Below are 11890 nucleotides of genomic sequence, written 5' to 3'. Positions count from 1 at the left end.
TTAGCAAGCTTGACTGGGGTCATGTACCACCTGTAAATCATTTTCATAATGTTCTCCTTTAAGGCAATAGATGCCGTAAATTTCATACCGGTGGTCCACAACTGCTCCCAATCAGCAAACATAATATTATGACCTAGATCCTGCGCCCATTTGATCATTGCTGATTTGACCGTTTCATCCTGCGTGTTCCATTTCAGCAGCAAGTTATACATCTTTGACAAAATCTTAGTTTTTGGTTCTAACAGTTCTGTTTCCAATTTCGATTTATCCACCTGGAAGCCAATTTTTCTATCCAAATTATAGGCCTCTCTTATTTGATAGTAATGAAGCCAATCTCGCACTTTGTCTTTTAATTTTTCAAAACTCTGCAGTTTCAATCTGTCACCTTCTTGTTCCAAAATTTCCCAATATTTTGGCCATTTAGCCTCCATATTGAGCTTTTTCTGAGCCTTAGCTTCCATAGGTGACAACCACCTTGGGGTTTTACTTTCTGCTTCAATCTATTTACAAAAGAGGAAGCCGGACTTCCTGTTTAAGACCTTCCCGTTTCGGTGCCAAATTAAGGTATTTAAGGATCCAATTTTCTGTTCTACTCACGGGTAGTTGTTTAAAGTCCAATTGTCCACAGGAAAAAGTCAGCGCTCTCCAGCAACAGCAATGCGGCTTCACTCCATGAAAGAAGCAGTCAATTCAAAGCACCGCGCCACTCACCCCACGTCGCTCCGGATCCCCAAAACAGGGTTTCCCCGCGAGTAGGGGAGGCGCAAAAGGTGCCAGCCGAATCCCAGGTTCACAAGCTTCTCCCGCTTGTGATTTCAATGGGTCTCCGCCTTCGCCGTGGCGGTCAGACCCTGCTTTTCACGGAGCAAGTTCCTCCCGATCGGAGGAGCTCCGCCATTGCCGGAGGCGCCAACCCGGAAGTCCCTCAAGCTGAGGGGTTTTTTGAATGCTGGACACCATTTTGTTGCACGTGCTGCTGCAAACTTTGCAGTGCAAAGCCAGGCCGGGGAGCCATCTTAAGTTGAGGCTGCATAGGCCTTGTGGTGCATGTGATTCAGATTCTAGTCAGTTGAACCTCTGGTTACAAAGTTGGTTGGACAGTGTTCTCGAAGCTACCAGCATGAGTTTGACCAGACTGCAGGCGGACAGGAAGACTGGAGTGCCTGGAACAGGTGAGGCTGCAGGTCCCTTATTTTGGCTGCTGGTCCCTTATTTTCAAGGCTGCTGGTCCCTTATTTTCAAATCTGTAAGTTGACAGCTATGGGGAGGCCCCATTGGCTAAAGCGCGCCTTGGGCTACAACCTGTTTTGGTGGTTGTAAACCAAGGTACCACTGTACTTTCTGTTTAAGAATTTCTAAGTTTGGAGCTTCTTTTATCGCACGGTTACAGGATTGTAACTGTTGAAAGGCTTGTTTGCCTCTGTGATATTGTTTGACTACTTGTTCTAATTTGGTTCGTGCAATATTGATTGAATTGTATTATTTGTGACTCCATCATATATTTTCTGTTTAAGAATTGTGAAATAATACATGTTACTAATATTTTGTTATTACATTATTAGCTGCATGTTGCCTGTGATTGCTTAGAGTGCGTACCAGATGGAGCTGGTAGACAGCTGCCCTGGACACAGAATTGACCTGCGCCTCCAAGGACAGCTGTGAGTCCAAAATGACTCTCAAGCTGCACGCCTGGGTCCTTCAGGGGCACACTTACTCCATTCAACATTTACCCCATTCAGCATATAACGCATCTGTGATAGTGATAAGAAAATAGAAGCTGCTCTAAACTGAGTCAAATCAGTGGTACATCTAGCTCAGGGTTGTCTACACTGACTGGCAGCAGCTCTCTGGAGTTTCAGCCTTACTTGGAGATGCTGAGGATTAAACCTTGGGACCTTCAGCATATAAAGCAGATATTCTACCCTGAGACGTGAGCCTTCTCCATAGTCACTGCACATTAGTAGCAGGCAAGAGAAGTATCTAGTACTCTCTTTAGATTCATACCGCCTCTACTTGTATGATGCAGTGGTACCTCAGGTTACAGACGCTTCAGGTTACAGACTCCACTAACCCAGAAATAGTACCTTAGGTTAAGAATTTTGCTTCAGGGTGAGAACAGAAATTGTGCTCTGGCGGCACGGTGGCAGCAGGAGGCCCCATTAGCTAAAGTGGTACCTCAGGTTAGGAACAGTTTCAGGTTAAGAACGGACCTCCGGAACGAATTAAGTTTTTAACGTGAGGTACCACTGTATTGGCCTGAAACTCAGCAAACTAGCTTGGTAATCTCATTTTCTCAATCCATAATCAGTAGGTTGATGGAAATAGGCATCAGAAATTTGGCTGCTACAAAGAAAGAAAGCTTGGAGTCTGGTCCAGGTCAGAGTTGTTTGACAAATCACCCATTGTCTGTTACCATAACTTACTACAGTACAACACAAATGACTAAATGTAAATGAAGGAGGTGAGTGGGTTCATAGCAGTTTCTCCATAATTTGCCTCAGAAGCTCCAATGAATGAGAAGCTTTTGGGCTTTAGGGAATAGAAGTTCTGTCAAATAACAGTTTGGCCTTCTCAGTGGAGCAGCAGAAGGTAGGTAGAGCTCAGGAATCCCTCAGGCTAAGAGCGACCCGAGAGACACCCAAGACTGAATAAGCATGTGTGGCTGAAAGATCCACATGCCGTGTAAACAAGGGAAGTTGAGTCAAGAAAACACAGTCAACCTCCTTGTTCTGTTGAGCAGCCAAATTCATGAATCTGCAGGTCACACTTTCACCAACCATATTTAGACCACTGGAAATTAGATGGATCCAGTTCTGTCTCCTTTATTAGCTTAGAGTTCCCCACTGGCCCTTTCTGTGGGCTCCCTGAGCTCCACTTGCCAAAGACCGATTAAACTAATAACAAACAAAAAAACACCCGAGGAGCAAATCAATTCTTGCTACCAAGAAAAATGGAATAATTGTGCAGGTTTTGGCAGCGCACATAATTGGTGCCTTTCTAATTTCAACAGCATGCAGTACAGACTGTGTTACATTAGTTCTAGTCCCACCCTCATGACCCGGGGCAAAATTTTACACTTTATTAATATTAAATTCCCTCCCACCTCTTCCTCGGGGTTTAGGGGTGGGAAAGTCTTCACTGAAGTCTTTGTCTTCTTTCTATGGAAAGAAAGGAAGAGAGTGATGCAACACCTGCATGACAAAGCCTCCCACGCCACAGGGGGAGTGCCAAGAAGGATCTCTGAACCTTTTTGCAGCATGCGAATAAGCATGGCACGCAAGCTGGCGCACGTTGGCTCCAAACATCAACACTGGGGTTTGGAGGGTGTCTCGTTGCCATACCAAAGTTATCACATGCCCAGAGACTATCCAGCTTCCATCTGTGGGTTCAAAGGGGGCATATTGCTTCATCCTGAAAAGCTCCATGCTCCTGGCCCTTTTCCACTATGGGGCAGGGTTCTCACGTTCAACGTCACTGAATCATCCCTCGGCTATTATAAAACTTCTGTGCTGAAGTGGCAAGATCTCATTTATTCGTGCTTGTTTTTTACAGATCTAATATGCATCCACACCATGGTTTGCAGCCAATGCTAGTGCTACTTAGAGAAGACCCACTGAAATTCATATACATGACTACCTCAGGCCCATTAATTTCAGTGGGTCTACTCTGAGTAAGGACTAGCATTGGATACAGCCTTATACGTGGCTTCCCCCAAAGAATCCTGAGAACTGCACTACATCACTCACAGAGCTACAATTCCCAGCACCCTTAACATGCTACAGTTTCCAGTATTTGGGGGGTGGCAAAGCAGCATGCATTGAATGTTATCACAGAGACTGAGAAAGTGACAATGGCTTTTTGCAGAGTGGCACAGACTCTCAGTAGTATTGGGTGCTGGGCCAATGAAATAGTGGTGTCCTTGGTCAAGGGAGTGGTCACTATCAAACATTGCATTGTACATTCCCATTGATGGATGCAAGCTACACTCCAAGAAGAACCCTCTTCTGTCTCTACCAGTGCTTTGCTAGCCATGTTGCAACCAAACCAAAGTATTACATCTATTATTCTGCCATGATAAACATGGCCCTGCCACTTTGTTCTCTTAGAATATGACAGAACAGATAAGAAAGTTCATTGTTGCTACAGTCAGCCCACTGTCCATGTTATTACCACTGGGGGGGGGGGTAGGATGGGGAGAATACTGCATTTTGCATAATTTTGCAAATACCCAGCTCAAGACAAAAATTGTTGTTGTTGTTTTTGTTGTTTCAATTTATATAGTGCCTTTTATCAAAAGATCACAGAGCAGTGTACAACATTAGAAACACATTGCAAAACATCAATGATAAAAACATAATAAAAAGCATACCAACAGACAACCTAATACAGTGGTACCTTGGTTCTCAAACACCTTAGTTCTCAAACGCCGAAAACCCGGAAGTAAGTGTTCCAGTTTTCAAACATTTTTTGGAAGCCAAACGTCCAATGGGGTTGTCAGCTATTGTTTCTGTGCCTTGGTTTTTGAATATTTCGGAAGTCAAACGGACTTCCGGAATGACTTAAGTTTGGTGCTTTTGTTTTTACTATTTATTTTGCGTTTTTGTTTTTGAGGCTTTTTGGGTTAATTTGTTTTTGTGGCTGTGTGGAACCCAGTTCTGCTACTGATTGATGGATTGTGTGACTGTGGAAATGGGTAAAAGCCCCCCCATCCAAACAAAGACTATCATCAGTGCAAGTAAGATTTTTTTTTTATTTAATTTTTATCATCTACAATACGTACTTATTTTATAGCACAGTACATTGATTATTGCTTTCATTTTATGGATCAATGGTCTCGTTAGATAGTAAAATTCATGTTAAATTGCTGTTTTAGGGGTTGTTTTTATAAGTGTGGAACGGATAAATCCATTTTGCATTACTTTCTATGGGAAAGCGTGCCTTGGTTTTGGAACACTTTGGTTTTGGAATGGACGTCCAGAATGGATTAAGTTTGAGAACCAAGGTACCACTGTAGTAAAATAACCATGATAATAACAGTCCTCTCCCCTACACTCTCAGAGGCCATAGATTATTTAATAGCCTAGGCCTGGGTGAAGAGGAATGTTTTTGCCTGGTGTCTAAAGACATGTAATGATGGTGCCAGGCAAGCCTCTATGGTGAAAGCATTCCACAATCAAGGAGCCACCACAGAAAAGGCCCATCCTCTTGAGTAATTAGTTACTAAGCCAATTGCAAAGGGCACCTACTTCCAGACATAGAGGCAGTTTGTTGTAGCTCACAAATACCAGAGTCCTGAACCCTGATGGAACAAGGGAGATCCTGATCTGGCACTGCAATGTTGATGATGGATCCATTCCTTCAGGATTCCAAAAGACTCTCATCAGTTGCAAACCAATCCATTCCAGGTGTTCCTGCATGTGTTATTGACATTAATGGTGTCATCAGCAACCTCACTGTGGCTTTGAGAAGACTTAAACGGCAGGTGCAGGCAGGGTGGGATGGTGGATGTCTTTCCTTAGAAATGCAGTGCATGAGCAGCGTTAAGCACTCTTTCCCCAACCGCAATCTCAGGGAAAGTTCCCCTGCCCAGCTTCCACATGGCAATCAGCATTAGGGAAACAAAGATCACGTTGCTCCCCTGCGAGAGAACCCCTCATGGATTTCCTGCATCCTGAGAACAGGAGGTCTACCTCTGCGTGCGATCGTAAATTGGCCGGCAAACATGCCTGAGCTCTGACATTGCAGCAAGGCCTCGCAGAGATGGTGCTGTCTGAATGTTTAATGCTATCTGTTGTTATTTATATAGTGTACTGAAATTATGTGCTTGGGTTTTAATTGTGTCATTTTATAATATTGTTATTAATTCATTTTTGTGAGCGGCCTTGTAAGGAACATCTTCCTAAAATTAAATTACTTGAATACACTAGTTTTTATGAATGCTGGCCCTGCAGTGCATCTCTAGCATCGTCAGTAGAGATGGGCTGGGGAACATCCACCCTTGAGGAGGCCCAGCAGGGACCCCTCTTTAAAGCTCTGCTCCCATTCTTCTTCTTCAGATGACACTCTGATGAAATGCAACTAAGGGAGTTGGAGAGGCAGGCTGCAGTAGTCCTTGTCCACTGAATTAAGGAAACAGTGTGGTGATCCGTACTCAGCTGTGAAGCTCATTGGGTGCCCTTCGGCCAGTCACTGTCTCTCAGTTTAACTTACCTCACAGGGTTGTTGTGAGAATATAACAAGGAGTAGAGGACCACGTATGCCATCTTCAGCTCCTTGGAGGAATGGCGGCACAGTGGTACCTCGGGTTACATACGCTTCAGGTTACATACGCTTCAGGTTACAGACTCTGCTAACCCAGAAATAGTGCTTCAGGTTAAGAACTTTGCTTCAGGATGAGAACAGAAATCGTGCTCCGGTGGTGTGGCAGCAGCGGGAGGCCGCATTAGCTAAAGTGGTGCTTCAGGTTAAGAACAGTTTCAGGTTAAGAACAGACCTCCGGAACGAATTAAGTACTTAACCTGAGGTACCACTGTATAGAAATGTAATCATAAATTTATTTATTGTTTGCACTTTTAAATTTAAAGTGCAGGATGCTGAAACTGGGTGGGAAAAGAAGAAGGCTGAGCCAGAGTTAAAAGGAGCCTTCCCAGCCCTACTCAGCATCCCTGGTTGCATTGTGCTTTTACTTTTGGATTTTCCCTGAACTGGAGCAGGAACAAGGGAAAAACAAAACTTTTATGTGAGTGTTGACAGCCTTACCCCTGAGCTGACAAATTATTTGCCAAGTTATCGTTTGGTTCCTTGCATGGAGGTTTTACCACCTAGGTTTCCCCAAACTGATCATTATGTAAATACTGAAACAGGGACTTTTCAAAGTGTAGCTGGTTGACCTATTTTAACTCAAGGTTCACACGGCATTTCCTGGATCTCACTCGCTGAAGCCAAGCTTGTGCTAACTTGGTGCACAAATGCCTTCTCTTCAGTAAACCAGAGTAGCATGAACAATCTGAATGAACGAAGGGACCTTTCTGCTCGGGGCACCCACTCACCCAACCACATCTCAGAGAGAGGACTCTCTCTCTCTTCCTCTTCCTTGCGTGTCAAGGAACAGGAGTTAGGAAGGCCGCCTCCAGCTTCTATGCAAATGATAAACCTCCTCTTTGGCCCTCTGCCATTATCAGCTTACAATTCAGTACACGCAAGAGGCACCTTAGTCAAAAAAGAAAATAAAAAAGTGATGGGTGGGTGCACAGCACAAACAGAGAGAACCGTGAAAAGCAAAACGCAAAAAGTAGGTATAGAAGGAGCCTGCCTGAAAGAGCAGACACACGTTTTTCTATTGGGGCAATGAAAGGTTTGCTTTCCCATTGAAGCTGACAAGCTGAAATTCAAGTCCTCAGATCAAAAATGGCATTTGTGACATTACAAACTAAACCTTGTGCTTGCCAAGGTAGGAGGGTGTTGAGGAGCAAGTTGGGTGTTGAATCGTGTGTGTGTGTGTGTGTGTGTGTGTGTGTGTGTGTGTGGTTTAGATGCCCTATCTACTATCTAGAAACAGCACTTGTAGGAGTGGGTAATGAGCCAAGTCCTTAAAAAAAGACTTTAGTCCTATAGGAGAAGGAGGCTCAAAACATGTTTGATGCGTGCTGGGTCTTGAGTCTTCGGGGAAGGGCTGCAGCTCAGTGGTAGAACATCTACTTTACATGCGCAAGGATCCCCGTCCAATTCCTGACATCTCCAGCTAGAGCTGGGAAAGAGACCTGTCTGAGACACTGCTTGTCAGTGTAGACAATACTGAGGTTGATGAGTTATTGGTCTGACTTGGTACAACAGCTTCCTGTATTCCTACAGAGGTTTCCACTGAAGGAAAAGGGGGAGTTGCCCTACAGCACCCTGGTTCACCTACTATACTGTTCCAAAGTGCCTCCCAGTCTTTTAATACAGGGTGTGGGGCAAAGGATGAATCGACAAAAGTCACCCACCTTCAGCAACAGTGTGGAGTTCATGGAAATCCTGGCTCCAAGTCAGGGTCAAGGTGTTCCCCCTTGCTTGCTTGCTTGCTTGGTTGGTTGCTGTTGTTGTAATAGGAGGTATTAGAATCACAGAAGTGCTCACTGGAAGGACAGATTGTGAAGCTGAGGCTCCAATACTTTGGTCACCTCATGAGAAGAGAAGACTCCCTGGAAAAGACCCTGGTGTTGGGAAAGATAGAGGGCACAAGGAGAAGGGGACAGAGGAAGAGATGCTTGGACAGTGTTCTCGAAGCTACCAGCATGAGTTTGACCAAACTGCGGGAGGCAGTGGAAGACAGGAGTGCCTGGTGTGCTCTGGTCCACGGGGTCATGAAGAGTCGGACACGACTAAATGACTAAACAACAACAACAACAAGAATCACAGAATTGTAGAGCTGGTCATCTAGTCCAACTCCCTGCAATACAGTAATCTTTTGCCCAATGTGGGGCTCAAACCTGAGATTAAGTCTCATGCTCTACTGACTGAGCTACCAAGGCTCACCTGATTTCTACTCAAAGTAGACCTGTTGAAATTAACAGACCTCTCTTAGTCATGCGAATTAATTTCAATGGGTCTACTCTGAGTAAAGATTTAGTCAAATAACTCCCTATGCCTCTTCTGTAAGTATATAGGGGCATTTTACGCACATGTGAAAAACTGAAACAGTCAAGAAGTAAAAGTATACATGGAAGAAGTCAGCTTACAGGGAAATGCTTTCTGAATTTTTCCTTGAAGGACAAAAGCACAAGCCTATTTGCTTCCTTCAACTTATATTTTAAAAATGGATTATTTCTTAAACGCTCGTAACTGGAAGGCAGTGAAGTGTGCACACAGGGTTGTGGTGCCAGTAGCCCACTATTGAAGTTAAAGGCGTGTCTGTGATTGCCACAAACCTTTCTGAGATAGCAGCCAGGTTGCATAAGCTCTTGGCTGACAGCATCAGCATGATTCAGCATTTCTGAACCTATTTCAGTCCGTTTGCTTTCCGGTTAAAGGATGATTAAAGACATTTCTTTCTTTCTTTCTTTCTCACATGCTATGAAACAGTTATTACTGGCAGAATCAAGTTTCTGAATACTGATTATTACATGTTGGTACATATACTGCTCTACGGCTAGGAAAAAAAATGATTTTCCCCCTTTAAAAAGATTTACAGTGGGCGGTGTTCAACTAAGGGTTACTCAGAGTAGACCCATTGAAATTAATGGACCTTGTGAATCATGTTCATGAATGTCAGTGGGTCTGCTCTGAGTAAAACTTACTTAAATACCACCCAGTATCTAGTTTTCCCGTTGAGATAGAGAGGGCTCTTTCTAAATTGAGGTTAGGGGAAATTCCGTGTAGGACTTAAACACTCTGAGCACATTTACCTGAAAGTCAATTCCATGGCAGTCAACAGCGAAACCAATACTTTGCCTTGGGAATACTTCTACCATCCATCCTGTTCCCTATTTGAAACATGTAAATAATGGCATGGTTTTCTGTGGTTGTTTGTAAGAAGGTGTTGTTGCACAGGGGAAGAATTATGCTGATACTTGAAAAAGGCACCCCTTTGAGGAAGTGACTCACAGTGGCATTGAGATCTGCCTCAGAGGCCCAGCTTTGGGTGTCTCTCCTGTTAGGCAGGTGGCACCTAGGGTGCAGGGCCTTTTCACTGGTGGGGCCCCAGTTGCAGAACGTTATCTCCAGGGCTGTTCACCTGATAAGTAGTATGTAGTTATGCGCTGTATCAGAACTTGCACATATCCCACAAACTGATATGTGTGAGTTCCAGGTGTGTTGTATGAGCATTGAAACTGCCTTCATCATGGGGTGAGTACCTCTTAACACTTTCTGTAACATCTGTATGGCAATATGTCAGTTCAACACTAGTGACATAAGAAATTGATTCAAGGAAGGCTAATCACTTGGCTTTCTAATATACCTCTCTGCAGGTGTCCTATATTTGATTTAATTCCAGTGATACCTGACAGATTGATGGATAGTTAGATGTGTGTGTGTGTGTGTGTGTGTGTGTGTGTGTGTGTGTGTGTATATATATATATATATACACACACATCATATATATATATATATATATATGATTAAAGCATGTCCCTCAAAACCCCTCTTATTACGCTGTATGCTTACTTAATTTTCCTCTGAAAATATTCTTGCTCAGGTCTGTGTATAATTTAACACTCCTCAAGTAGGAGAACTTGCTCTAAATCCACATATATGTAGCTTGGTTGTTCCTTTTTGATGGCGATGAAAAGTATCCTGTGTCTTCTCTCAGGACATTGTTCATACTTTGTGTGTTGCAGGATGAATCCTAGCACCAAGAGCAGGTTTCAGAGGAATGTCCTAATGGAATCCCAGCTCAGATAAATCCCTGGTAAAACTGAATCTGTGCTGTAAAAAACCCGAGTGTGGAGTAATAAATTACTTGTACTGGGAGGGGGAATAATGTGAAAAGAATAAGATAAAGGTAGGGAAGAGGCTTAGGAGAAGCAAGGCGTAATATGTGCAGGAAGTGGTTATTCTAAATCCACGTGCTTCAGTACCTCTGAGCCGGTTTATACAATGAATGTAATTCAGTCACAAAACTTTTCTTCAGAATATCCTGCAGTGCACTGAGAAAACTAGCACATCATGAAGAAGGGTTCAGCTGACCTTTCTCCTTGACATGCTTGTCTTCTGTGTGCAGGGAGTTTGGATGGGTTAGACTAAGGAACCCTTCTTTCTGCACTTTAAAACAACGCAGCCCGGGATAAGCTGCTGGTTGGTATAAACTAAAGAATGAGGTAGTTTGTAATTCTTTTTCTTTTGTCTTGAGCATAACTCTCTAAGAATATTTCCAGAAGCCTCTCAAGTCTAAATTCTGTATGCGTCTGCACTGTTGTTAAAAAAAAATAATGACAGTAGATTTTTAAAGGGTCCGCAATACCTTGTGCTGTTCATATTTAGAAAGACATTGGGAGAATTGCTTGCTTCTCTGCGTCCAAGATTTTCTTCCCCTTTTGAATGCATTTAAATTCCTCATGGGAAGGTTCTTTGGGAATGTGTGTATAAAATATCCAGCATGTTAATTGTAACAATGCGTAATTTTTTTTTTCCTGTTTGCCCATCAGGAAATCAAATATAATTTTATGGCACTGCCACCATAACCAGTCTAAACCGGCATGTGTGCAGAATGATGCAATGTGCAGCACTCCCTGAAGGATAAAGCCAGGCCATGCTATCTCATCCTGTATCCCTCATATGATGTGAGGGGGTGGTGAGTTTTTTTAAAACTCACTTCCTCCCTTCTGTCAACAGAAGAACACCAGAGAACAAGAAAATCACTGAGCTTATCAATATTATAAAACAATTGGAACTGAATCACTGGGCATGGCCACCTTCCGGGGGAGTCCATTCCGCGGTCAAACAGCTCTCACTGCCAGAATGTTCTTCCTGATGTTTAATCGATAGGTTTTACTGAGTGTATACCGATTGAAATGAATCGGCCTAGTTTAGTCATGTTCAGTAATTTCAATGGGCCTACTCAGTAAAATTTAGTTGAGCAGCACCCTTAGTGTTCTCTACTTTCTTTCTTTCTTTCTTTCTTTCTTTCTTTCTTTCTTTCTTTCTTTCTTTCTTATTTATTTAATATCCTACCTTTTCTCCAGGGAGCTCTAGGTGGCATACACACTATCTATCCCCACCACCACCTTTTACATTTTATTCTCACAACAACTCTGTGAGGTAGGTTGGCTCTTAAGTCCACCCGCTGTGGGCTTCATGGCTGTGTGGGGCAGCAGTGTAGCTAGCCGCTCAGGCACCTGGGGGTGGGGCTAGCTGCCCATGCGGGTGGGGCAAGCCTCCCACTGGGCAAGGGGAGCCAGGGCAGGGGCCAGCT

The sequence above is a fragment of the Podarcis filfolensis genome, assembly GCF_964270895.1.
Source record: "Podarcis filfolensis genome assembly, chromosome: 2".
In the NCBI taxonomy this organism is placed as follows: Eukaryota; Metazoa; Chordata; class Lepidosauria; order Squamata; family Lacertidae; genus Podarcis; species Podarcis filfolensis.
The sequence above is the reverse complement of the archived record's forward strand: the minus strand, read 5'-3'. Positions refer to the sequence as shown.